Source organism: Lissotriton vulgaris, chromosome 10, assembly GCF_964263255.1.
Source record: "Lissotriton vulgaris chromosome 10, aLisVul1.2, whole genome shotgun sequence".
NCBI classification, from domain to species: Eukaryota; Metazoa; Chordata; class Amphibia; order Caudata; family Salamandridae; genus Lissotriton; species Lissotriton vulgaris.
In genome coordinates, this window is record NC_141698.1 from 998,150,142 (window position 1) to 998,174,745 (window position 24,604).

Genomic DNA, 24,604 nt, shown 5'->3' on the forward strand with positions numbered 1-24,604 from the left:
CGGTTTCTGGCATTACAGCCGTCTTCAGCCAGGCTTGCTTGAATCCAGTGGCAAAGAGAGCAAGGGACTCACGTCTGAGCATACCCTGCCAACTTATGGCGAACAAAGCGGTACAAAAGGGAGTGGTGATGGACGGAACATCTGAACCAATCAAACACTCATACCCAGTCAACAGATCTGGCCATGTCTGAACTGGGGTGGCTTGGTGAGCAAAATAACGATGGATTAAACTCAGATTAGTGACTGGGGGTGAACGTTTTGCCAGTGTGCAACATTCCGTCCATCATCTTGTGTGTTTTAATATTCTTTAGCAGCGTTTCATTTTGCTACGGCTTCCTACTAGGAATCAAAATGGCCGAGCCAGCTAGTCCGATCTATTGAAACGAAATAGAAAGATGTCTTCACCCCTGATGCAGAAACAAATAAAGGACTTTCTACCAACACCCCTAGATCACAAACAAAAGAGGTCCTCACTAAGAATCAAAATGGCCGAACCAGCTAATCTGATCTATTGAACCGAAATAGAAAGAGGTCTTCACCCCTGAAGCAGAAACAAATAAAGGACTTTCTACCAACATCCCTAGATCAGAAATAAAAGAGGTCCTCACTAGGAATCAAAATGGCCGAACCAGCTAGTCCAATCCATTGAAGCGAAATTAGGTCAAAATGGCCGCCTCCGGGGACATCTGACACACCGATTTTCTAATAATGGCCACCATGATTAGGCCCATTTCCAAAGCACTCCTCCCCTTGTTGGAGAGGGATCCAGCATTTATGCCCTGGAGTCTCAGAGACCACTTTGAGAGAGTCCATAGCGACAAGGGAGTCTCACACAGCAGAGGCCTGGGGGTTTTACCCCATTACCGCAGCACTGTACACCGTGACCGGCGCACTCTATGGAACTTTTTGGACTATGCCCCCCTAGGTGGAAACTAGAACCTTTCTGTATGTATTGCGGTGCCCGAGCAATCTTTGGTCGATGACCGGTGGAGCTGTCCCATGCAACTATAGAGGGGATTGGCTCTGGTTCACCCCTCGGCCGTCATCTACCCAGCTGGACGTCGGACACTGGTTTTCCTAGTCTCCCCATTGTGCCTCCTATACCCTCCCACTCCTCTTCCCTCCATTAATCTCCTCTACCTCCCCTATTCCTTCCCTCTCTCCCCTATTCTTCTCTCCCCTTGCCTATTTTTTCCTCATGCTTTTGCACTCATGTAATTCCTGTAACTAATCTCCAGTAACTGATGTAACTTTGTAACCATGTTCTGAAACAATGTTTCTTAATCATGTAAAGCGCTCTGATACCTCTGGGTCTAGCCAGCACTATATAAAACTCAATAAATACATAAATCATCTTTTTAGGAAAGAGTTGAAGACTCCCTCTCCAAAGAACACTACATCTCAATGCATTACCCATCCACTACCCAGCTTCCTTTCCTATTACTAATAGACTATGCTTTTCTTTAACCATGGAGACTGATCTGCTGTCTTTTGGCTACGTTTTGCTCTATAGAAATACCACATACACACATTCAAAGACAAACAAAATGATGCAGAAGAATGGCCTTACAACAGTGGTCCAGGTGTTGTTTATAATAAGAATCTATTCAGGAAGCGCACAGATGCCCGTCTCTACAAGACTGTCAGTCCTAAAAACCAAGACAAAATCATGAGTTCCATTTGGAAGAACTGCTGTAGCTTTCAACTGAGAATGTTTTTATTTTTAACAAACATGAACAAAGCATATAGATCTGGTCATGCCAAGCATGTGAATTGTTATCCAAGCCTATGCAACAGAAATTAAAACTTCAAAGGTAAAAAACAAAACAAATGATAGGCAAGATGAGCCCCTGCAATAAAACGGCACCACTTGTTTGGGTAGAGCCTGCAAGACTATGCCCTACCACATGTGCTCTTACTTGTGAGACACCATGGTTTATGAAAAGGGCTTAGAGCCCGCCTATTGCTTACCATTTGTTTGCTTTGGTGTCCCTCTTTTTTGCAGCCTCCTTAATTGGCCAGTGCTGGTCATACGCCACTTCCGATCCTTTCTGTGGAGCAAAAACCAAGCAGATTGATTCAAGATAATTAGTGTCCATCCACTGCTCCCGAAGAGACTGAGGTACCATTTGTTTACCCGCTCCCTGGTTTCTGCTGTTGACTTGCATGCCCAGATTACTGTATGCTGATCTGCAGCCCAGACCCACCCACCAAGATGCAACAGCATGCAGTTTCATTTCACCAAGCCTTCCATTCTCTTGTGAAACCCCACCCCATCCCAGGCAGTTCCCTCCTCTATACTGCAGCTGTACATCAGGTCATGTACACTGGACTTTGAATGCCCCACTGATTTACAAGATCTGGTAAGGGTGCCAGAGACGCATATTTCATTTGCATGCAGTAGCCAGCTGGGCACCCTGTCTGAATAAAGAAACACATTTAACCGCTTCCGTGCGTCGGAAGGCCCCCGGCTGTCTGACGTCACGGTGGGCATGTGCGGAGGACGTCCGAACCGCACATGCGTGGAATTCTCCGGCACAGCGGGGGAATTCCGGCCACAGAGAAGCGGTTAAGCATTTTACTAATCAGATAATGAGCTTTTATATAGACCAGGCGCGCAACACACGTTGAACCCACCGGGCTTCAGCCCCCCTTGTTGTGTGTGGCAGCCCGGGATGAGACAGATCCCGGGCACACACAGAGCCGCACCCGAACGTTTCACAGGTCTTTAAAAGACCATTCGAATGTTAATTAAGCCTTGCAGTTGTTTCACCCCTTCTAAGAGCCCCTGCAGCTCCACTCTGCCTACTGATTAAAGGTTCAGCCCCCCGAAATTTTTTCTTAGCCCCCCCGAAATTTGGCTCTAGTTGCGCCTCTGGTATAGACACACCCCTACATGTTCTCCTCTTGGGCCTTTGAGCACTTGTTATTGTAGAAATAAATATGTTTGGCTTTGAGGTTTCTTTCAAGCTTTTGCCCTGAAAGATCTGTGCGCCGTCTCCTTCAAGCTGGAGGATCTGCATCACCGATCTCAATATAGAGCGCATCTGGTCTCAACACGTCATCAGTGAGCGTCCTCAATCCCCGCCCCTTAATGCCCCCATTACGCTCTCTTCTCCAGCTTGCACATTAAGATCACCATTATCCTATATATCATTCCAAGTATTACTTTTCACGGGTCTTGTGTACGGCTTTTCTTTAGTGGTCCCCGCCTCACATATTTTTCAGAATAAATAATATTTGGCCTGTTATTTGGTTGCCCATGTCTTGCACAGGGCTGCAAAGTTTCTAGTCTGCTAACATGTGGACATTTTCAAGGTTGCAGTTTGACAATGGGATACATTGCCAAGGCTCAAGTGTGACACTTTAAGTGACAATTTTTCGCAAAGTTAATCTTTTTAATAATTTTATTTTACAGAGTTTTATATAGCGCGAACTTGACCCGAATCGGGTATCAGAGCGCTTTACATAGCACCAGTTGCATTACATGAGGACACATTCATTTTTGTTAGGCACGGGGAGATTAAGTGATTTTCCCAGAATCACAGGATGTTCAGCGTCATTGCCGAGACCCGAACCCATTTCCCCAGATTCGAGGTCGACCGCGCCCTAGCTGTTAGGCCAACTCCTCTCCCCTAGTCATTGTCCAAAGGTGAGAACTGTCCTCTACAAGTTGCAGGGATTTCCTCCATGGTAAAATCACTGATCCTTAGCAGAAGAATTACACTTAGGACCTTATTACGACTTTGGCGGTACCGCTAAAGCTGCGGTGCAGCCGCCTGCCAGATTAGGACTTCAATCCTGGACTGGCAGGTGGTGCTGCAGCGGTCTGTTAGGCTCATAGAAGAGCCTAACATGCAGGCCGCCGCTATCAGAGATCCGACTGCACCTACCTGCAAGTGTCGCATACCTGCCCCAACGTGCAGGAAATGTGGGTGAAAATCCAGGGGGGCACTACAGGTGCCTAATGCATCCACCCCCAGGGCCAGCAAGGGGTCCTATTAGCAGCGGCGGTGCGTCCATTGGGGCGTTGGGGCGTTGCCCCCCCCAATGCGCCCTGCCGCCATCCGGGACCGCCAGTGTGCCTAGTAAAATAAAACATTGTGCATTATTCAGCAACTAGTTTCTGGCCGGCCAGTCACCGGGCCGGGCCAGAAACCATCGGGAAAAGGGGGGGTGGGGCTGTGCAGGGGCGCTAGTGAGCGTGTCCTCTTTCGGACAGGTCATTTTTCTGCCCGGTTGGAGCATGCGCACTAGCCCCCCCCTTTGCATACCGGGGGTTGCCTCATGCCACAGCCCCCAGCCTCCTAATGGGGCGGGGAGTTTGGCTGCTCTAACCAATCCATCCCTTGACCTGCTTGATGACGTCTGGGATGACGTGACGTCACTCACCTCCTTGGTCACTCTCACCCCGCACCCGCAGCCACTTCCACACACAGTGCTGCTGCCCGCTTCAAACGTGGTGTGCGTGCTCCTCCTGTCCTCCTGATGGTGACTCTTCCTGCTGCCTCCTGAGCTGGACTACTACCGTAACAACATCGGCACGACAAGGAGAACTACTGAGGTGAGTCACAATGGTGATGGTGGTGATTACCGCCCTTTTGAATTCTATTTCAAACTCCCACCCGTTCCGTATTACCCATGATCCCACAGCTGTACCCCCCTGAGAGTGCCATGGCGGGTTTGGCCATCCGGCATCGTTTCGGTCTGTAAGTATTTTTTTGTAAATACAGCGCCTCCTATGGCAGCCGGTTTGATGTTTTCACTAGTGCCACTGCCGCCACTCTTGAAGTCATGACAGTGCGCAGGGAATTGAGGGGGGGCGGGAGGAGAGTGAGTGAGGGAAAGAGTCTGTGAATCTGCTGCATGCATCCGCGTGCAACCTGGCGGCCGTTAGTCCTCACCCGAGTGTGATGTGTAATTCCGCCATTGTACAGAGCTGCATGTAGGAATGAGAGCTCAGTAGGTCCATGCACCTTCTGCTCAGATTTGAGTCAGCCTTTATTTCGTTAGGAAGGTGTCCTGGTTAGTTTGCAAGCGAGTCTTGGTAGGGTGACCAGATTTCACGGATTTGCCTCGACATTCACGGTGTTCAGAGGACTGTCCCGGTGTTCTCTGTAATTGTTAAAATATATGGTTTTGGGAACAAAGGCCAGGTCGTCCTGCAAATGAGAGTTGAAAGGTATACTCTCTTTAAGTAATGTATCTGTTTCAGGGGCCCAGGAGGTCGCCAGCTGCGTGCACGCGGCAGCAGAGGGGGGCTCAGGGTGAAGGACGTGCCATAGGTAATGTTATGTATGCCGCCGCGTAGCTGGGAATACACGGCTTTTCAAGGCAACGCAAAAATCGGGACAGAAGTAAGTCTATGTTTATGTCTGGACATTTATAGATGTTGCTTATCAAAATCTGTTACCCCTAGTCGTGGGCATAAAGTTTTAAGATGGCCCTCACTTCAGTAATACCGGGAGGCACGTACATGGTTATTGATGTCATCTACCAAAGGGTTTCTAATTAACTACTGTAGCCCAGGGCATTACACATGCATCACAGCCTCTTTCATATATGCGCACATTTGGTAAAATGTGTTATTGACCACAATGCCAATTGAACAGTACGCCTGCTGGGGGCATTTCTTCGTAGTTGCCCTGGTTGGTCCTTTTTATGGTGATTATTAGATTGTATTTCTGCTAAATTTTGTGGTAACTTGCATTAATCCTATTCACAACTGCAGCGGGCTGGTCACATTGCAGCTTGTTTCTTTCAGCTTGTTACCTCAGTGAGGCAGTCGGGCAGCATTGGCGGTGGCGGGAGCAGCCTATTTTGGTGTGGGCAATATCAGGGCGAGTCTTGCATCTTGGTGGGCGCGTCACCTGGGTTGGTAAGCACATGCAATGGCTGGGTGAAAGCCAAGCAGTGTTGGGCTGGGTTAGTACCTCACTAGGGAACCAGGTTCGAGTCGCAGCAGGAACGCACAACAACCTGTGATTCTGGGCAATTCACTCAACCCCCACCCGTGCATGACAAATAAATGGGTCAAATATGTATCGAAACTGGTGCTCAAGTGAAGTGCGCAGGTGAGTGAGTCCGAGGGTGGGCCCTGCATGCAGGGCTTTAAGTGGGATGAAAAAACTGGGGTCTCTCAAAGGGGTCGTGGCCTATATCATTAAGGTCGTGGCTTAAAACAGGCATTTAAAAAAAATCTGTGCTCAGCATAATTGGCCACCCAACCTGTATTTTGCTGCTTCTGGTTATTGCCCCCACATATATAATACAAGTAACATTACACTGACAACACGCCCGGACAATTGGCTTTGTCTAAGGTTGTCAGTTGCATAAAATAAATATACTACATGCATACATACAACTATGGCTTTGTTGTAGATAATGTTGAAAATGCTTTAGTTATTATGCGAGAGGTTGTGGCCTAAAGGCTAGAGCTGCCAACTTTGCTTGCAAATGCACCATTTGTCCACTCGATTTTCACATTTTTCTGGGTGGGGGTGTTCGGGCACGCGCGCCGCGCTTGCGAGCTACAGTGCGGAAATCATTTTCCGCCCCACCAGGTTCAAATGTCACCAGCCGCCACTGCCTATTAGGGCCCCCTTAGTTGCCTCACCACCACCCTGTTCATGGCAGGCTCACCGCCATGGAAAGGGTGGTGGTTTGGCAACTCAATATATGCTTGGCTTTGCCGCAGCAGCACTGCCAGCATATTACTTTCCCTGACCGCCATGTGGCGGCGGTCCTGTGGCGGTCTGACCACCAGACTCCTAATGTGGTCCTCGGTGCCGTAGTGTGGGGGTGATCAGACCGCCAACGCTGCAATAGCGGTGCTCCCCCGCCAGCAATAACTTATTGAAGGCCAGCTGCCACTCTCGCCTCTCTAATAAAAACTCGTGCACGGTCCCCCTCCACCTGGACCCCCATAGTCCCTGCATGCTTTGGTGTCAGTGACAACTTTGTCATACTTGAAGAAGACATATTTTGAAAAGCTAAAAAGTCAAATAACGACAGCTGTTGTACATTCATTCATGTTACCAATATGAAAACACAAATATACCTAAGGGAAGAGAAGGATCATGTGTCACCAGTGTGGCCGAGAAATTCTTCAGATGGACCTTTGCAGATAGAACTCACACTGTTCTGTGTGAGTTGAATGGACAGTTAACTATTGCATTATGGTACTTGAAGTCCTGAGTCTGTGACAGGAAAATCAAAACTACAAGTGCCACATTGCAAGGAAAAAAACAGAACTCACGTCAGTCAAGAGACATCTTGTGATGGCTGCTTCACAATACAAAGACTTTAAATTAAGAATTTATTAATTCAATCCACTGAAGCTTTTATATGTGAACCAGATTGATTGGGTTTGTTCATTTAGCTTTGTGTTTGGGGGAAAAAAATTAAAACTTTCAAATAATTTAGTAAAGCTGCTCACAAGGACAAATGATTGCTAAATATTTTTAGTCTAGCAGTATCTTCAAATATTTTCATTTTCCTGCTGATTGCTGATAAATATTAATTTACAAACCGCTTGCCAGTGGAAAACAAAAGCCCTCCGAGATTCTGCTGTTTTCTAAAATGGTTTTCTATAGCAGCTAGAAAGCAGCATCAATCAATTCGAATTTGCTCTATTTTATTGTCCCCACCATAAATTACAATTTATTTTGCCCTAACATGCTGAAGCATGCTTAGGCAGCTGCCAAGAGGCCTCTTATTGTGTGCGGCATCTTCTGCCTCTGGGGCTTTAGCCAACAACGCAGTGCCTTTGGGGACTTGTGGTTTCACTTTCTCATTTAGACTTAAGTGTAATAGTCCTAATACGTAAGGTAACTTAAGCTAAAAAGATGCACCCAGAAACAACTGAAGGTGCCAAGCGTGACATATGCACCTGTAAACTACTCATTCTGCGTCGGTAGAGCGGTCCGCTGAGCTAAGTGTCTTACCCAGCAGCTGCTCCTGGCCACAGATGTTGGCATAGTGCCCGCTCAACCCGAATGTGCCGCCCCTTTAAAGGTTACGATGATGAGGCCAGCCGCCTGCACGGGGTGGGGCAGACTCATGCCAAGTGGGGACAGAGGCCAGATCTGTTCCCCCAGCATCTGCACACAAGAGGGGCCTTTCATCCCAAGTGCCTAAGGTGTCATCAAACGTTAAAGAGTGCTTAATGGCAGGTTTAAAATGCCGAAATGAACTGCTGTTGTCAATTTGCACATAGATTTCCACAAAATTCCTACGTCTTAAACCTCAGCTCGTGGTGACGGGTCTGCAGACAGTAGCTTAAATGCTAGCAGACCCAAAACAGGAAAGATATTAACACGCGAAGGGCAGCGCAGCAGGCTGCTTGATGACCTCCAGGCACCATTCTGAGCTCCTAAACAGCTTAATTTGCGAGACAATCGATTTACGTGCGATGATGCAATGCCATTGCTCTATTTGCGTTACTCTAACCCCTGATGAGTGATACTATGCAGGGTTGCTTGGACACATAACCTACCAATTTGTACATTTTTTTTCTTTTGGGTGTTTCAGCCTGTGTATTTCTCCCCATCTCCTGCAGCGAAAACATATAGAATTATGAGTTTACATCAAAGGATCTAAAGTGAATGTTGGGGTTGTCAAACTGTACAGTGGAGCAAATTGCGTTATGGTACTTGAACTGTGGCAAGCTGTGCTCTTGAACTGGAGAAAATGGTGTTCTGGTGCTTGAAATTGAGCAAGCTTTTTGTTACATACTCTGTAAGATCTGTTTGTAGCATGGAATGCTGTAGATTCACATGCTCTGCATACTCCTGCCTTCTAGTGTTGGTTTCGGAGTTGTTCAAGTTGTTTTTCTTTGAAGAAGTCTTTCCAGTCACGAGTATGAGTGACTCCTCTTGGTGAGAATGCACATGGGCATCGACTCCTTCTTTAGATTGTTTTCCCACAGGCAGGCGAAAAAGGAGTGTAAGCAATGTGTCAGAAATGTGACGTCCATGCCAAGTATAAATATAATGTAACTACAATGGTCACAGGCGTCCGGGGAGGAGGGTGGGCACATGTGAATATAGAGCACTACATGCCACAAACAGATGCTCTGCATAGACTGTAAAGAAGTTCCTAGCTAAGATTGGGGGAGGCTTAAGTATGCAGCAAGATACTTAATAGCTTTAACGACTTTGAGTCAGTAAGAATCAATATAGTTAGAATTTGCACGACCTGGCCTGCTGACCTGGCTAAAGTGGAGATACCAGTGATCAAACGCGTGCGGATGGGAGGCCGGTCTTTCCAGTTTATGGCGGCCAGGTTGTGGAATGAGCTCCCTCTATCACTCCGCAAGGCTAATAATCTTCTGGCCTTTAGAAAGGAGCTCAAGACGCTCCTATTCTCCACCTAACCAGTGGGCCTACAGTGTTTCTGCCGCTGGGTTTTTCTTGGTTGTGTTCAGGACTCTCTGCCAAAGCGCCGGGACACCCGATCTGGGTAGCCGTGCGCTCAAGAAATACAGTTCTAACATAACATAACATAACAACATAACATAACACGATGAGCTTATTACATGGATTAATTTGTTGAAATGAATTTTTGCTTATTTTCTTATCTTGGTGAAATATAGAATGAAAATGTATTCTTGATGTTGATGAACAATAAAAATCTTTAAAAAAAAATAAAGAAGTTCCTGTTTAGAAGCGGTGGCTAGCCTGTGAGAGTTGCAGTAGTTTGAAAAAGGGTATGTGGCACCACTTCACCTACACTGGCTTGTTGGTGTGCTAAAACATCCACACCATAGTGCTAAGTGAATGTATATGGTGTGGAGTAGTCCATGTAGGTGCCTTACAGAGTCAGCTATAGGAATATTACAGAGAAAAGCCATATAAGCTCCCTTTTATGAGTAGAATGTGCTCTGGGAGTAATAGCTAAAGGTCTTTTGACTTTAATGTGGCAAGTTTGAATACATTTGACTATCCATCTGGCTTTGATTGATTTGGATATCGGATTGCCTTTATAAGGTGGAGAAAAAGCTACAAAGAGTTGTTTGTTTTTCTGAAAGTTTTAGTTCTATCTATGTAGAGCATGGGTGCTCTTTTAACGTCTGGGGTATGGACAGCCTTTTCCGCAATAGAGTCTGGGTGTGGGAAACATACTTGCAGCTCAATGTACTGATTGAGGTGAAACTGTGAGACTACCTTAAGTAGGAACTTAGGATTGGTATGAAGAAACATTTTGTCTCTATGTATTTGGAAAAAAGGTTCTTCAAAGGTTGAAGCCTGGAGCTCACTAACACGCTTAAGTTAGGCAATGGCAACTAAGAATTCCACTTTCCATGAAAGAAATTGAAGGGGGCATGAGTGAAGAGGCTCAAAACAGGAACACGTGAGTCTAGTAACAACATTGTTAAGGTTTCATGAGAGTACTGGAGGAAACTGAGGAAGAATGACTCTCTTTAAACCTTCCATGAACGCTTTAACGACTGGGATTTTGAAAAGTGAGAGATGCTGTCTATTTTGGAGATAGAATCCACTCCAGTGGTGGTAGTGGTCCCTACAATGGTAGGGAGCACACAGTGATGTGTAAAATACCCCTCACGCACCAACAGGCCCCTTGGTGTCATCCTTCATCATTGGGGTCTTCGCACCCCTTTACGGGATGCGGCGTGCTACGACTCACGACTGCGTAGGAGCACTTGAAGTGTACTATGTGTTGGTGTGTGTAGGGAGTTAAGTGTGAGTGGTGAGCTGGTGAAAAGTGATGGTTTAAAAAATACCTGGCTCGAAGGGTAAAAATACACTTTATTAGGCCCTCGGCTGGTATTGTTAAAAGGGGGTGCAGGATGAGGTTGTTACTGTGTTTTAAGGTACATCAACCTCAGAAAGTGCGTTGACATGTTTCGGGGTGTAAAAACTCCTTCTTCAGGACGAGGGAGTGCACAAACCTCCTCACCTTACTCACATGTAGTGTAGATGTCAAAGTGAAGTTTACAAAAATTCTATCTACAAAAGAATTAGGTGTAATGTTCCTAATTGTGTTTATAATACAATGGTCTGTTGCGCCCAGTTGGCGATAATAGAACAAAACCTGTAAAGATAAAAGGCAAAGTAAATCATATCATCACAGTAGGACGTAGACTCTCATCAGGAAAATGACCTGTTCAAAAATAAAGGGTAGTCTGTGACCAGGTAAGGTCTAGAACCCTGAAAAGAAAAAGACAAGGACACACATAGAGACAAGGACATATACATTACAATGAATAAGTCATATGCTTCTCCTTAGTGGTTGGATTATTGGAGGAAGATTGGTTTTTTCAATGCTTACTTATATGTTAAGGCAGGATGGCCTCATGAGCCCTGAGTGGTATTGGAGGTTGTCTTCCGGCTCAATGCGGCAACCTAAAGGACATAGGAAGCTTAATTCAGGTATTGGTTGGTACTACTCACGGATAACGTAGATATGGTTCCCTAAGCAACAAACTCACGGTTACAGCAAACCTCGGTGGGCTGTCTTCCCCTCAACGCGGCTCCGACGTTATGTCGTGTGTTGAAGACTCGCCCCTTATATACTGCAAAGTATGCTCTTAATTACTACTTAACTCAAAGCGGATCAAGCCCAAAGAAGGAGTGTCACCCTAAATTGTTTGCCGGTTCTGCGCGGATGTGAAGGGCGTTTCTCTGTCAAGTGCGCATGCGCGCGTGAGTAGCGAGATGCCCGGTTCAATGTTTTGCATCTAACGCGCATGCGTGATATCGCGCCATAACCCTGCGCGTGTGTGGAGGGCAGGGACAGAGGAATCTTGTATACATCTACTCGAGACAAAGTATAAATGCTAAATCCCCAGGTATAACTATATAAACGAGCGTTGGACCCGCATTTTAGTGCAATGGATCGCTACAAGCTTTGCTGTGCATATGATTGGGAAAAAGATAGGAAAAAATGCTCACTCAGATCATATTACGCTGGGGTAACAGTGGGCAAAGTTCTGCATATGTGGATCTCTTATGGAGGGGCACATAATTCCCAACAGTAACATATCAATCGTTTATGGCTGGGAAGTCAAGTATAGCTGGTTAGATCGCTACAAGCTTTGCTGTGCATATGATAGGGAAAAAGATAGGAAAAAATTGCCCACTCAGATCATATTACACTGGGGTAACAGTGGGCAAAATTCTGCATATGTGGATCTCTTATGGAGGGGCACATAATTCCCAACAATAACATATCAATCGTTTGTAGCTGGGAAGTCAAGTATAGCTGGTTTCTCCGCTGTGGTTCTTAAATGTGACTTATGAGCCCATAAGTCATCGCAGTTGGCCCCATGGGATAGAGTATTGTCCGTTGGTATCAGTGCCCAAACAGAAAACCCACCTCTGCTCCTTTTCAAAAAGGCCAACATCAGTGGGGAGCTGTTCAATAACAGTCCAGTGTAGTTCATTGGCATAATGTTGCGCCTCCAAACAATATGCTGCCATTTTTGTGGTTGATTTTTTGCACCTCACTTTGCTCTTATGTTCATTTATTCTGGTCTTAACTGCTCGAGTGGTCATACCCACGTACTCCAAGTTACAAGAGCATGTGATGAGATAAACAACATTCTTGCTGTTACAATTGGTGAACACTCGTTGTTCCCACCTTATGCCATTCTTGAAAGTTAGAGTGTTACTTTTCTTTGTCAAGTGGCAACTATTGCAATTTCCGCATGGGTGGTGTCCCTGCACTCCTTGTAACCGCGGTTGTTTGGTTACTGTGCTTTGTGGTCTCGTGTGCACAAGAATGTCTTTGAGGTTCCTTCCTCTCATGTGGGCAAAGAGAGGTTTCTCCAAGTCTAACGTGCCACTGGTAAGTATACGCCAGTGTCTGTTCACCAGTTTGGTGACCTGGTTGGAGAGGGTGCTATATGTAGTCACACATACTGGTCTGTTCAAAGTATTGTCTTTTTGGACTTTGTCTTCCAGGAGTGCCTCTCGGTTATTGTTATGAGCCCTTTTCATAGCATTTTTTATAACCTTTTCTGGATATAGTCTCTGTTTTAGTTTTTTGCTCATATCCTGGGCTTGGGATTTGTACCTTGCTACGTCGCTACAATTGCGGCGCAGGCGGAGGAACTGTCCGTAAGGTAGGTAAGTGACGAGGATGAAAACTGTCAAACCGAAGGAGACAGTTCCTCGCTGTTGGTTTGAAATGAGTTTCAGTCTTTAAGAAACCTGACTCATGGTAGATATTTAAGTCCAGGAACACCATCGACTCTTTGGACATGGAGTGAGTACATTTTAAGAAGACATTTTGTGTGTTCAGCCATGTCATGAAATCCATGATTGATTGGTCATCGCCTTCCCAGATGACTAGGACGTCGTCTATGTAGCGCCGCCAGGTGTGTATTTTGCCCCTGAAAGGATTGTTGGGATGGAGGATCTTGGTGGACTCCAGGTGGTGCACATACAATCCGCCAGGCTCGGCGCGAAAGTACTTCCCATGCTGGTTCCATGTTGTTGCAAGTACAGAGTGCCTTCATATTCAGAAAAGTTTTTTGTAAGTGCTGTTGAAATTCACTCCATCACCACACCCCGTGGGGTTTGATATTTCCATGGGTTAGAATGTAGAACCTCCTCGATGATGAGGAGGGTTTCATCATGGGGAAGGCTGGTGTAGAGGCTCTCTACGACTAGGCTCAACATCATCTGTGAGTCCTGGTCAAATGGGAGATCTTGTAGTAACTGTAGTACTGCTTTTGTGTCTCTCAAATGTGTGTCTGTCGCTTGTACCAAGGGTCTTAAGAAGGCATCAGCGAACTTGGACAGAGGCTCTAATATTGATGAGATGCCTGACACGATGGGGCGGCCTGTTGGATTGGTCAGACTTTTGTGTACCTTAGGTATACTATAAAAGTATGGTGTGCGAGGGTTTTTCTGTGTCAGAAAGTCTGATTCCTTCTTTGTGAGCCAATTGTGGGCCAAAGCCTCCTCAATCATCGCCCCTATCTGTATGCGTAGGGATTCAGTGGGGTCATTGAGCAAGACCTGATAAATCCTCCTGTCTGATAAGAGTCTCCTACACTCTTGGTCATAGGCGGTGGTGGTTTGAATTACCACTGCCCCGCCTTTGTCGGCTGGTTTTAGGGTCAGTTGTTTATTCTGGGAGAGTTCTCTTATAGCCTCATTCTCTAATTTACTCATATTCTGAAAAACGTTCTGATTAGTCTCCAGGTGACTAAGTTCAAGCATAATAGCCTTTTCAAATGCTAGAACTTCGACTGGAAGTTGGTTATCAGACGGTGTGAAGGTTGATTTTGGCCTTAGACCTGTGTCCGAAGTGTCAGGGGTAGGTTCTTGGTTGCTAAAGAACGCTGAGTGGGCAATTTTTTCCTATCCATTTTTCCCTATCTTTTTCCCTATCATATGCACAGCAAAGTTTGTAGCGATCTAACCAGCTATACTTGACTTCCCAGCCATAAACGATTGATATGTTACAGTTGGGAATTATGTGCCCCTCCATAAGAGATCCACATATGCAGAACTTTGCCCACTGTTACCCCAGCGTAATATGATCTGAGTGAGCATTTTTTCCTATCTTTTTCCCAATCATATGCACAGCAAAGCTTGTAGCGATCCATTGCACTAAAATGCGGGTCCAACGCTCGTTTATATAGTTATACCTGGGGATTTAGCATTTATACTTTGTCTCGAGTAGATGTATACAAGATTCCTCTGTCCCTGCCCTCCACACACGCGCAGGGTTAAGGCGCGATATCACATATGCGCGTTAGATGCAAAACAGTGAACCGGGCATCTCGCTACTCACGCGCGCATGCGCACTTGACAGAGAAACGCCCTTCACATCCGCGCAGAACCGGCAAACAATTAAGGGTGACACTCCTTCTTTGGGCTTGATCCGCTTTGAGTTAAGTAGTAATTAAGAGCATACTTTGCAGTATATAAGGGGCGAGTCTTCAACACACGGCATAACGCCGGAGCCGCATTGAGGGAAAGACAGTCCACAGAGGTTTGCTGTAACCTTGAGTTTGATGCTTAGGGAACCATATCTACGTTATCCGTGAGTAGTACCAACCAATACCTGAATTAAGCTTCCTATGTCCTTTAAGTTGCCGCATTGAGCCGAAAGACAACCCCCAATACCACGGAGGGCTCATGAGGCCATACTGCCTTAACATATAAGTAAGCATTGAAAAAACCAACCTTCCTCCAATAATCCAACCACTAAGGAGAAGCATATGACTTATTCATTGTAATGTGTATGTCCTTGTCTCTATGTGTGTCCTTGTCTTTTTCTTTTCAGGGTTCTAGACCTTACCTGATCACAGACTACCCTTTATTTTTGAACAGGTCATTTTCCTGATGAGAGTCTACGTCCTACTGTGATGATATGATTTACTTTGCCTTTTATCTTTACAGGTCTTGTTCTATTATCGCCAACTGGGTGCAACAGACCATTGTATTCTAAACACAATTAGGAACATTACACCTAATTCTTTTGTAGATAGAATTTTTGTAAACTTCACTTTGACATCTACACTACATGTGAGTAAGGTGAGGAGGTTTGTGCACTCCCTCGTCCTGAAGGAGTTTTTACACTCCGAAACATGTCGGCGCACTTTCTGAGGTTGATGTACCTTAAAACACAGTAACAACCTCTTCCTGCACCCCCTTTTAACGATATCAGCCGAGGGCCTAATAAAGTTTTTTTTTACCCTGAGAGCCAGGTATTTTTTAAACCATCACTTTTCACCACCTCACCACTCACACTTAACTCCCAACACACACCAACACATAGTACACTTCAAGTGCTCCTACGTAGCCGTGAGTCGTAGCACGCCGCATCCCGTAGAGGGGTGCGAAGACCCCAATGATGAAGCATGACACCAAGGGGCCTGTTGGTGTGTGAGGGGTATTTTACACAACACTGTGTGCTCCCTACCATTGTAGGGACCACTACCACCACTGGAGTGGATTCTATTATGTTTATGTAATTTGCCAGGGGAGACCGAATCCACTTTCCCTCTCCCTCCCTCCTTTGTTAAAAATGTATTTTGGAGATAGACAGCCATTGCAGCAAGGTGTAATGTAATGGAAGTGCAGGCTAAAATAGCCTTTTGCAAATGAAGTAGATAACAGATGTTTTGCACTGTGGTTTTCATAGTATCAATTTGTTTGGGTTGGCAGTAGCAAACAAAACCTTTCCATTTTGTAGCATAACAGGCTCTAGTTGTGGGGTACATACTTGCTTGAGGATGCTCATACATTCTTCTGGAAAGTTAAGACAGCCAAACTCTATAAACTCAGGAGCCAGACTGCTAGGTTGAGAGTTTTGGGGTCTGGGTGTCTGATTTGTCCTTGATTCTGAGTGAGAAGGTCTGGCCTGTTGGGAAGCTTCTGGTGCGGAACTATTGAGAGATCCAGTAGTGTTGTTAACCAGGGCTGATGTGCCCAAGTGGGAGCTCAAGGATGTGATGAGACGTTAGCTTGAGTTTCCAAACAGGAAACGGAATGAGAGAGAGAGGTGGAAAAGCGTTCGAAAAATCCATGACCAACTCATCCATAGTGCTTTGCCCTTGGATAGTGGGTGTGGGTACCGGGAGGCTAAGTTTAGGCATTTTGTGTTTTAGGCTGTGGCAAAAGGTCAATTTGAGGAAAGCCCCCATTTTTGAAAGTAGGGAAGGAGGACTGGTGGGTGGAGTTCCCACGTGTGTGTCTGTTGCTGCATCCTGATGAACAGGTCTGCAAAGTTGTTGTCTGCCCCCGACAGATATTCCGCTAACAGATCAATGTGGTGGTGAAGTGTCGAGTTCCATATTGTCTGGGACAGGTGGCTGTCATATTCAGACCCTCCAGGATATCGCGATTTCGCGATTTGCCGCAAAATCGGCACTTTTATAAAAATGCTGCGATTTTTACAAAAGTGCCCGCGAAATTTGCACTTTTGTAGAAATCGCGGTATTTTTACAAAAGTTAATCCATGCCACATCCTGGGGGGTCTGACTGAGGGGCAGCAGCCGGCGCCTGGGGTTCTGTCCAGGCTGGACTTCTCTAACAGTCTTTACCTCGGCCTCCAAATTGGTGAGCTTAAACGCCTCCAGCTTGTTCAGAACCAAGCTGCCAGGCTGCTGCTGAATATACCCAGGAGGCAATCCATCAGACCTGGCCTTAAGCAACTACACTGGCTGCCTGTTGAGCAACGTGTGGCCTTTAAGGCTGGGTGTATTCTGTTCCGTTCTCTGAACGACTCTGGCCCTTCTTTTATCAGAGCTCTTTTTAAAAAATATTGCCCCTCCCGTCACCTTCGATCCACCTACAAATCACTTTTGACTGTGCCTCCTTTCAAGAGGAAACGCCACGGAGGCGGCTGCTTCGACCATCAAGCTGCTGTACTCTGGAATTCTCTTCCTCTCCATATAAAGCAGATTGATAACATACTTAGCTTTAGGCAATCTTTGAAGACCTGGTTGTTTTCTCAAGCTTACTACTGATAGCACTGCTTGTCCTTTGACTGTCCTGTTTGGCTCCTTCTACAGCGCCATGAAGCATTCGGGCGAACGAGCGCTTAACAAATTCCAACTAACATTGTAACATTGTAACATTGGGAAGAACATGTGCTACTTGACGACTCATTAGCAGCCCCCTCACAGATGTTACACCACGGAGGGCGGGGGAGGGGCCCAGCAGCCAGGCAGAGGTGTGAGAGTCTAATGGAAGCGAGAAACAAGGCCGTGGGGAGCAGGTGCCCGTGTGCACAGGCAGGATGCAGGAGTCTCGGAGGGGAGGGTGCGGGAGAGGGGCTGATGGAGCACAGAAACAACTTAGCAGGTATGAGGTGGTGACACCCGGAACAGAGGCCTCATGACCATTCGTTTTACAGTAAAAAAGCCACAATAAAACCATTGTGCCACAAAAGGTCTTGTCTCAAAATATGAAAGGTGAGGTATTTGTAGAGGTGGAGTACAGGGTTAGAGAGTTCTTTAAGGTGAAGTAGGGTCAGGGAATCAGCCAGCGTAAGTGCAGAGGGAGGCATAAGGGGAGCTACAAGGAATGATATTAGGATTAGGGTTCAGGATAAGGGTAGCATTTATTTAATTTGTAAAAAAATAAAATAAGCAAGGGCCCAAAATTGTTTTATGTAGCCTGCTGCCAGGGTTGGAGAATACCAAAGCTGCCTGATCTTGATTCCACCTCGTGCCTCTTCATTCCACCGCCCTGCACTTTCTGTCTCTTTATCTCATGAATACTGAGGCTGCCTGGTCTTGATTCCACCTCATGCCTTTTTCTTCCACCACTACACTTCCTGTCTGTTTTTCTGAAGAATACTAAGGGTGTCTAGTCTTCAATAAATCAATGCCTCTTTCTTCCGCCACCCTACACTTTCTCTCTCTATCTAACTCTTAAATGTTCTTTTTCACCCCTTCTTTGCCATCTTGTGACTTCTTTCCTACTTTTCTCTTTATTCTTTCTCCATTTTATATGAATGAAGAGGGTACACACGAAAGCGCAGGAAGAAATGGAACCACAGAGGCCTAGTCCAGGCACATTGAGCTGGCCTAGGCCCTGTGGCAATCAGGTTTCCTGTTTATATTTATCTGTATGTATTACATAGCGCCAAAATGTCCCTGTCCGAGACGCAGGAAGCATATTATAATACCAAAAAACAGGAGAGGCATTCACAGTACACATATAGCTGCAGAGAACCGAAAGTGCACCGTGCATCACGATGAGGCATAAGTAGGGCTGTGAGCCGAAGGGTGTGCATCACAGTGGACTCGGGTGAACTCTGCATTTGACATCTCGCTCGATCACGCCATCACCTACTCCAGGTCTGGTTCGACAACAATCAGAGTACGCACTTCAAGAGACCAATGGTGCGGACTGTCCAACGACGTCATGCCCCTGGAATACTTCACCACTTCATTTCCCTACGACCAGCACCAGGATTTGACACGTTGAGAATTCCCAAACCATATCCATATACACTCAAATATCTGTACATGCTTTTCGAGGGAAACAAAGTGTCTACATTGTAATTAAACGAAATATACATAGCTTCATGTTGTTTAATAACTGAAAAAGCTAAGATATCTGTGTTTGTTGTAGGAAATATGGCCAAATAAAATGCAGCAAAATTGCCGCTAAATTTCCATATTTGTGCCGCTAAATTTCCATTTTTGTGCCGCTAAATTTGCGAATAGATGCCGCTATATCCTGGGGGGTCTGCATATTGTCCTTGTCCGTTCGGACTAGGACAACCTTGTTTGATAGGCGAGGGAAATAGCTTTCAGTGCTTGGAAGATTGCCTTAAGCTCTAAGTAGTTGATGTGTAGGGATTGATGTCTGGCATCCCACAGACCTTGTACTGTGAGGTCTTGTAGATGGCACCACACATGTCTCTGATGCATCTGTGGTGAAAGTGAGGTGAGGAACAGGGTCCAGAAAAGGCTTCCCCTTTAAGAGGCTGTGTTCCACCACTGCAGAGAATGGGGAGTGCGGCGGTCTATCAACAAAAGATGTTCAAGGGGACCCTGTGATTGAGACCGCTTGCGAGCTAGACACTGCTGTAAGGGAAGCATGGGTAACCTCATGTGGGGAACTTTAGCAATGCAGGAGGCCATCATTCCTAGCAGACACATTACAGTCCGTACTGTGAGTTTTGTTTGTTTGGAACTGTGGTAGACTTTCCTGAAAATATCGAACTTGAGTGGGATTGGGATAAGCTAATCCGAACAGTTTCTTGAGGATTGCTCCTAAGTAAAGTTGAATTTGGAGCCACTGAGGAGGAGACTTGGGGACATTTATAGTAACGCTAGTCTGTGAAGTAGACCCACTTTCAGTTGAGTGTATTGTTGGCACTGTAGGCGGGTAGTAGCTTTGATAAGCCAATTGTTCAGGTATGAGAATACTGAACGTTTTGTCTTTGCAGATGTGCTGCAACCACTACCACACATTTTGTGAAAACCTGACCGGTCATGGTCCCCCGAACCTAAGAACTGGTAATGTTGCCGGCTATGACAAATCTGAGGTATTTGCAGTGAGCAGGGTGTATTAGTATATGAAAATTGGCATCCTTTATGTCCAGTGTTGCCATAAAGTCACCCTGTTGGAGAAGTGTAATAACATCCTGTAGAGTCACTATATGGAAATGTTCTGATAGGATGTAGTAGGTGAGAGGTCTGAGATCTAAAACTGTTCTCACTGACCCCATCCTTTTTGGAAATGAGAAAATATAGAGAATATACCCCTGATCCTTGTTCTAGAAGTGGGACAGGTTCTATAGTCCCTTTGAGGAGAAGGGCCTTGACTTCTTGCTTCAGAAGTGTTAGAGGATCCTGTGATAATTAAGTGAGTGCAAGGTGGGATGTTGGATGGCGTGGTAAAGAGCTCCAGACAACAGCAATGTTCGATAATGGCTAGTACCCATTGGTCTGTGGTGAAGGATTCCCAGACTGCGTGAAAAAGTTATAGTCTGCCCCGACCGGTGATGTGTGATCTGGGGAGGGATTGGCTATTCAAAGCTTTGCAGTGAGTGTTACTCTGCGTGTAGAGGCACCCCTGCCCTTTCCCTGGTTGTTTCCGCCTCTGAAAGAACTTCTAAAATAGCCCTTACTGTAGGCAGTCTGGCCTTGTTTTTGTTGGGAAGTGGAGGTGTCTGTGGTAGTGGATTTATATGCACATCTGTAGCCTGAGCGATGAAAAGATCCCCTAGGGGTTGTTGTTTGTAACACCCCCATGACCTTAGCTGCGTCAGTGTTCTTTTTCATCTTGTCAAGGGTAGTGTCTATCTGTCAGCCAACAAAGAGTTCCTTGTCTACAGACATATTTAGTACGGCCTGCTGTACCTCTGGTTTGGACCCAGTACACCTAAACCTTGCAAGTCATCTAAGAAGCACGCTGGTATTAACACCCATAGCAGCTATATCCGATGCATCTAATGCACATTGGATGGAATTATTGGTAATCGCCTGACCCGGTGTGACAATTTGTTGTCTCCTTTTGCGGTGTTCTTCCTGGAGGTACTGTAGGAGTTCCTCCATCTCATCCCAATGGGCTCTATCATACCGGGCCAGAAGGGCCTGTGTATTGGCAATACAACAATGATTAGCTGCCTGTGCTGCAACCCATTTCCCAGCTGCATCTATGCCCTTCCTCTACTTCTCAAGAGGTGGAGTATCCTTAGTAGCCTGGCTGTTAGCCTTTTTACAAGCATTAGTTGCAATTATGTAATCCGGTGGAACTTGACTCCGAAAAAGGATTGGACCAAAGGAGCCACTTTATATATTTAGGTCTCGCCTAGACAGCGCTTGCGCTGTCACTTCGAGGAATGCTGTAGTCAAGATACGGGCATGAAGCTCTGCCCACTTTAGGCCTATCTTTTGAATTGGTCCCACTCTAATCCCAAGCGAACGCGTCTAGCAGCTTAGTGGCAGTCGAGTCTATACAATGCGACACTCTTACACTTTAAATATGGTTTCCTGTCCGCTTTATCTTCTGCATGTAACACAGTACACGGTGCTGTATCTTTACATATAATGGTAGGCAGCCCCACTGGATTTATTCTCACTTGCCGTATTCACTACTCGATGGGGTGCAGCCACATCTCTCCATCACCCTCTCTCCCGGAGGGCTCCGGGAATACTGGCAGCAATTACGCTGCTCGCTTCGGGCGCTCCATGTGATCGTAGCAAGTTCTGCTCAGGTTTGTTGCCCACCCTCGCCACACAGGGGCACATGTGAAATTTACACAAATGCTGTGTCCCTACCTTTTAAGTTACTCTGTACAGCAAGCCGTATGCGTTATATGGGTAAAGGAGCAAATAAGGTCCTGTATGCTGCCTCTCGATTGCCTCAAGACGCATATTTATTTTCCTTTGCCCCAGGACCAACTTTCATTTGTTTTATGTTTTGCTCTGTCACCTTTCAGTGCTGCTTTAACATGCTTCAACCATCGTAGCATTGAGGAAGTTGACATGTGTCATGTTTGTACCATTCGTCGGAGCGTTCTCTTTATCTACCATGTCCTTAGCCCTTCCTTCAAGGAATTGCTTTGGCAAATTTTACTTAGTGTTCTATCCGAACTACACACAATGCCAACATTGTGCTTCTGCATTGAGCCCCTGTTACTCTACAAATGGCTCCCAAACTTCAGGAGGTAACAGTGCAATGCAATACGTCTCGCATTTGCGAGAGTTTGAGCTACTGGAATTGTAAATGACAATGCCTTTTATTTATGTGTTTTGAAAATCTGCAAGCGGTGCGTAAACACACTTTGTACTTATAGTCCTTGCTTACAAGAAGCAAGGCTTGTAGTAACCGCCTTTTTTACAGCTAGCCTTGCTTTTCGTAAGCAAGGACTATAAGTACAAATTGAGTGTTTACAAACTACTTGCAGGTTTTTAAAACACATAAATAAAATGCCTTATCATTTGCAATGTCAATAGCTAAAACTCTCGCAAATGCAAGGCCGATTGCATTGAAAATGCTTGTTTGTTCACCTGTGGGGTAATGACTCAGTCTCGTTAAACATGTCCTCAGCATGTCTCATAAGCAAATAGTCGGTATCCCTGTGTGTGACAGAGATGCTGTCAAACAAAAAGCCCTGTTCTAGGGACTCTTTGTGCAGCTCAATGCTATGGAAAGCTGCTGCCCTAGCAATAACTTGCTGAAAAAAAGGATCTCCTGGAGGTGAGGGACGATCAGGGTGTAGATCCGGATTGTTGGGGGTAGTGGGATCAGTGTTGTATGCATCCCATGGGTCAGGATCCCCTACTGGCAATTCTATCTCCCCCATCGTCTGTACCTAGTGACACTGGAGGTGAAGTATCAAGTGGGTTAGTTGATGGAGATGTAGGTGGTGGTGAGGGTGGTGGAGGAGGCTGGTGTGTAGGACTGGTGGCTTTATCTTTCATCCTACTTTTTTGTGGAACAGGACGGTCTAGTGCCTCTTGGAAGGTTAGGTTCTTGTTTAGTGGAATAGAAACAAGTATTCGCCCCGTACCTTCTTGGATTTGAATTTTCCTTTGGCAAATGTCATTTTTTTTCGAGCATGGGCTTGGCCTGAGACATTGGAGCCGATGAAGGTTTAGAGACTTTTGGCTCTGTAATTTTCGGTGCTGAGGCTTTTAGTGTGGAAAAAATGTTTTTCCTCACCAGAGGTCGATACGGTCATCTGCCTGCTCAATCTGGAAAGGTCAGGCTGCATGCTCTCGGTCCGAAGAGGTCGATGCCAAAGGCTTGGCCTTGGTATAACTTTTCGGTGCCAGGCCCAAGGGCGAAGCGTCCGAAACAGTCTTTTCGATTTGACCATGGCCAGAAAGTAGTGGTGGTTCGGTGACCTCTGAGAGCAGGAAGGCTGAATGTTTTAAGGCCTACTTTGGTATTGGAGCAGGATCTGGGGCCACATTACTCACGTGCTGGCTGGATGGAAGATTACACATCTCCATATGCACCTCCATGTTGGAGCAGGAGCTTTCAACAGGGGAGAAAACCCCCTCCTGGTCTTACTTAGCTGGCTCCTTTGGGTGTGCTCCTTGCCAAAAATGTAACAAGTGTCATCTCCGCTTCTACAAGACAGATGAGCCCTCTGTAGAGTCCTCTTGGACCAAACCAACCTACAAGCGTCACATTCGGCTTCCTGATGGTCAGGCGAAAGGCACTAGTTGCACATGAGGTGTTGATTGGTGTGTGGATATCTCACAAGGCAATGAAGGCAAAATCTGAATGGTGTTTGTTCCATAACAAAAGCATCTTCGATGGAAGCGAGTGCACACAGGTGTAGGTCCAAAATGGGCGACGCCCCGAAGGGCTGTCAGTCGAAAGCCAGACCGACGGAATTCAAGAACAGCGCAGCAGTGAAAACTGAAGATTAGTACTGAATGGAGTTTAAACACGGAGCAAAGCACACTGTCAAAACCCGTGGAAAGTGAGAAAACAATCTAACAAAGGAGCCGATGCCCATGCGCATTATCACCAAGAGGAGGAGTCAGTCTGCCTCGTGACTCGAAAGACGTGTTCAAAGAAAAACAACTTGTACAACTGCCAACCCAACACTAGATGGCAGGAGTATGCACAACATATGTATCTACAGCCACACATGCCATCGAACATTGTGTTCTGGTGCTTGTACTGGGGCAAACTGTGTTCTGGTGCTTGAGTGACAACTCCGACACGTGTGTTGCGTTGCATGTTTAGTATAGCGTCAGGCACCCTAAAATGCCAAATGTCAGCTTTGAGTGACCATCCAGGTCATGATCTCATTTAACTGCATACTTTAGTTTTCCTTTTCTGTTATAAATGTGGGACTTACTATGCTAGGAAGGAAGGATTTAAAAATAAAAAAATACAGGTCAGGATGAGGTACTTCTGCTTTTCCTGACTGCGTGAAAGCGCTGCACTTTCAACCTGTTGAGTTGCAGTCAAGATCCTCTTTGATGGACAGGCTGGTCCAAGAGGGCCTTCTTGCTGAAATGCTTTGAGCTAAATGCATATGTTGCAGGGCACAGCAGGAATCTGGACATTCTGAATTAAAATAAGGGATGAGACCCTCCAAATAAGTGCCACGTAGGAGCTCTGATTTTGGCAAGAGAGAATATTCCCCATGACATTGCTGAGAAACCAAAAAGAAAATGGGAATCCTCTCA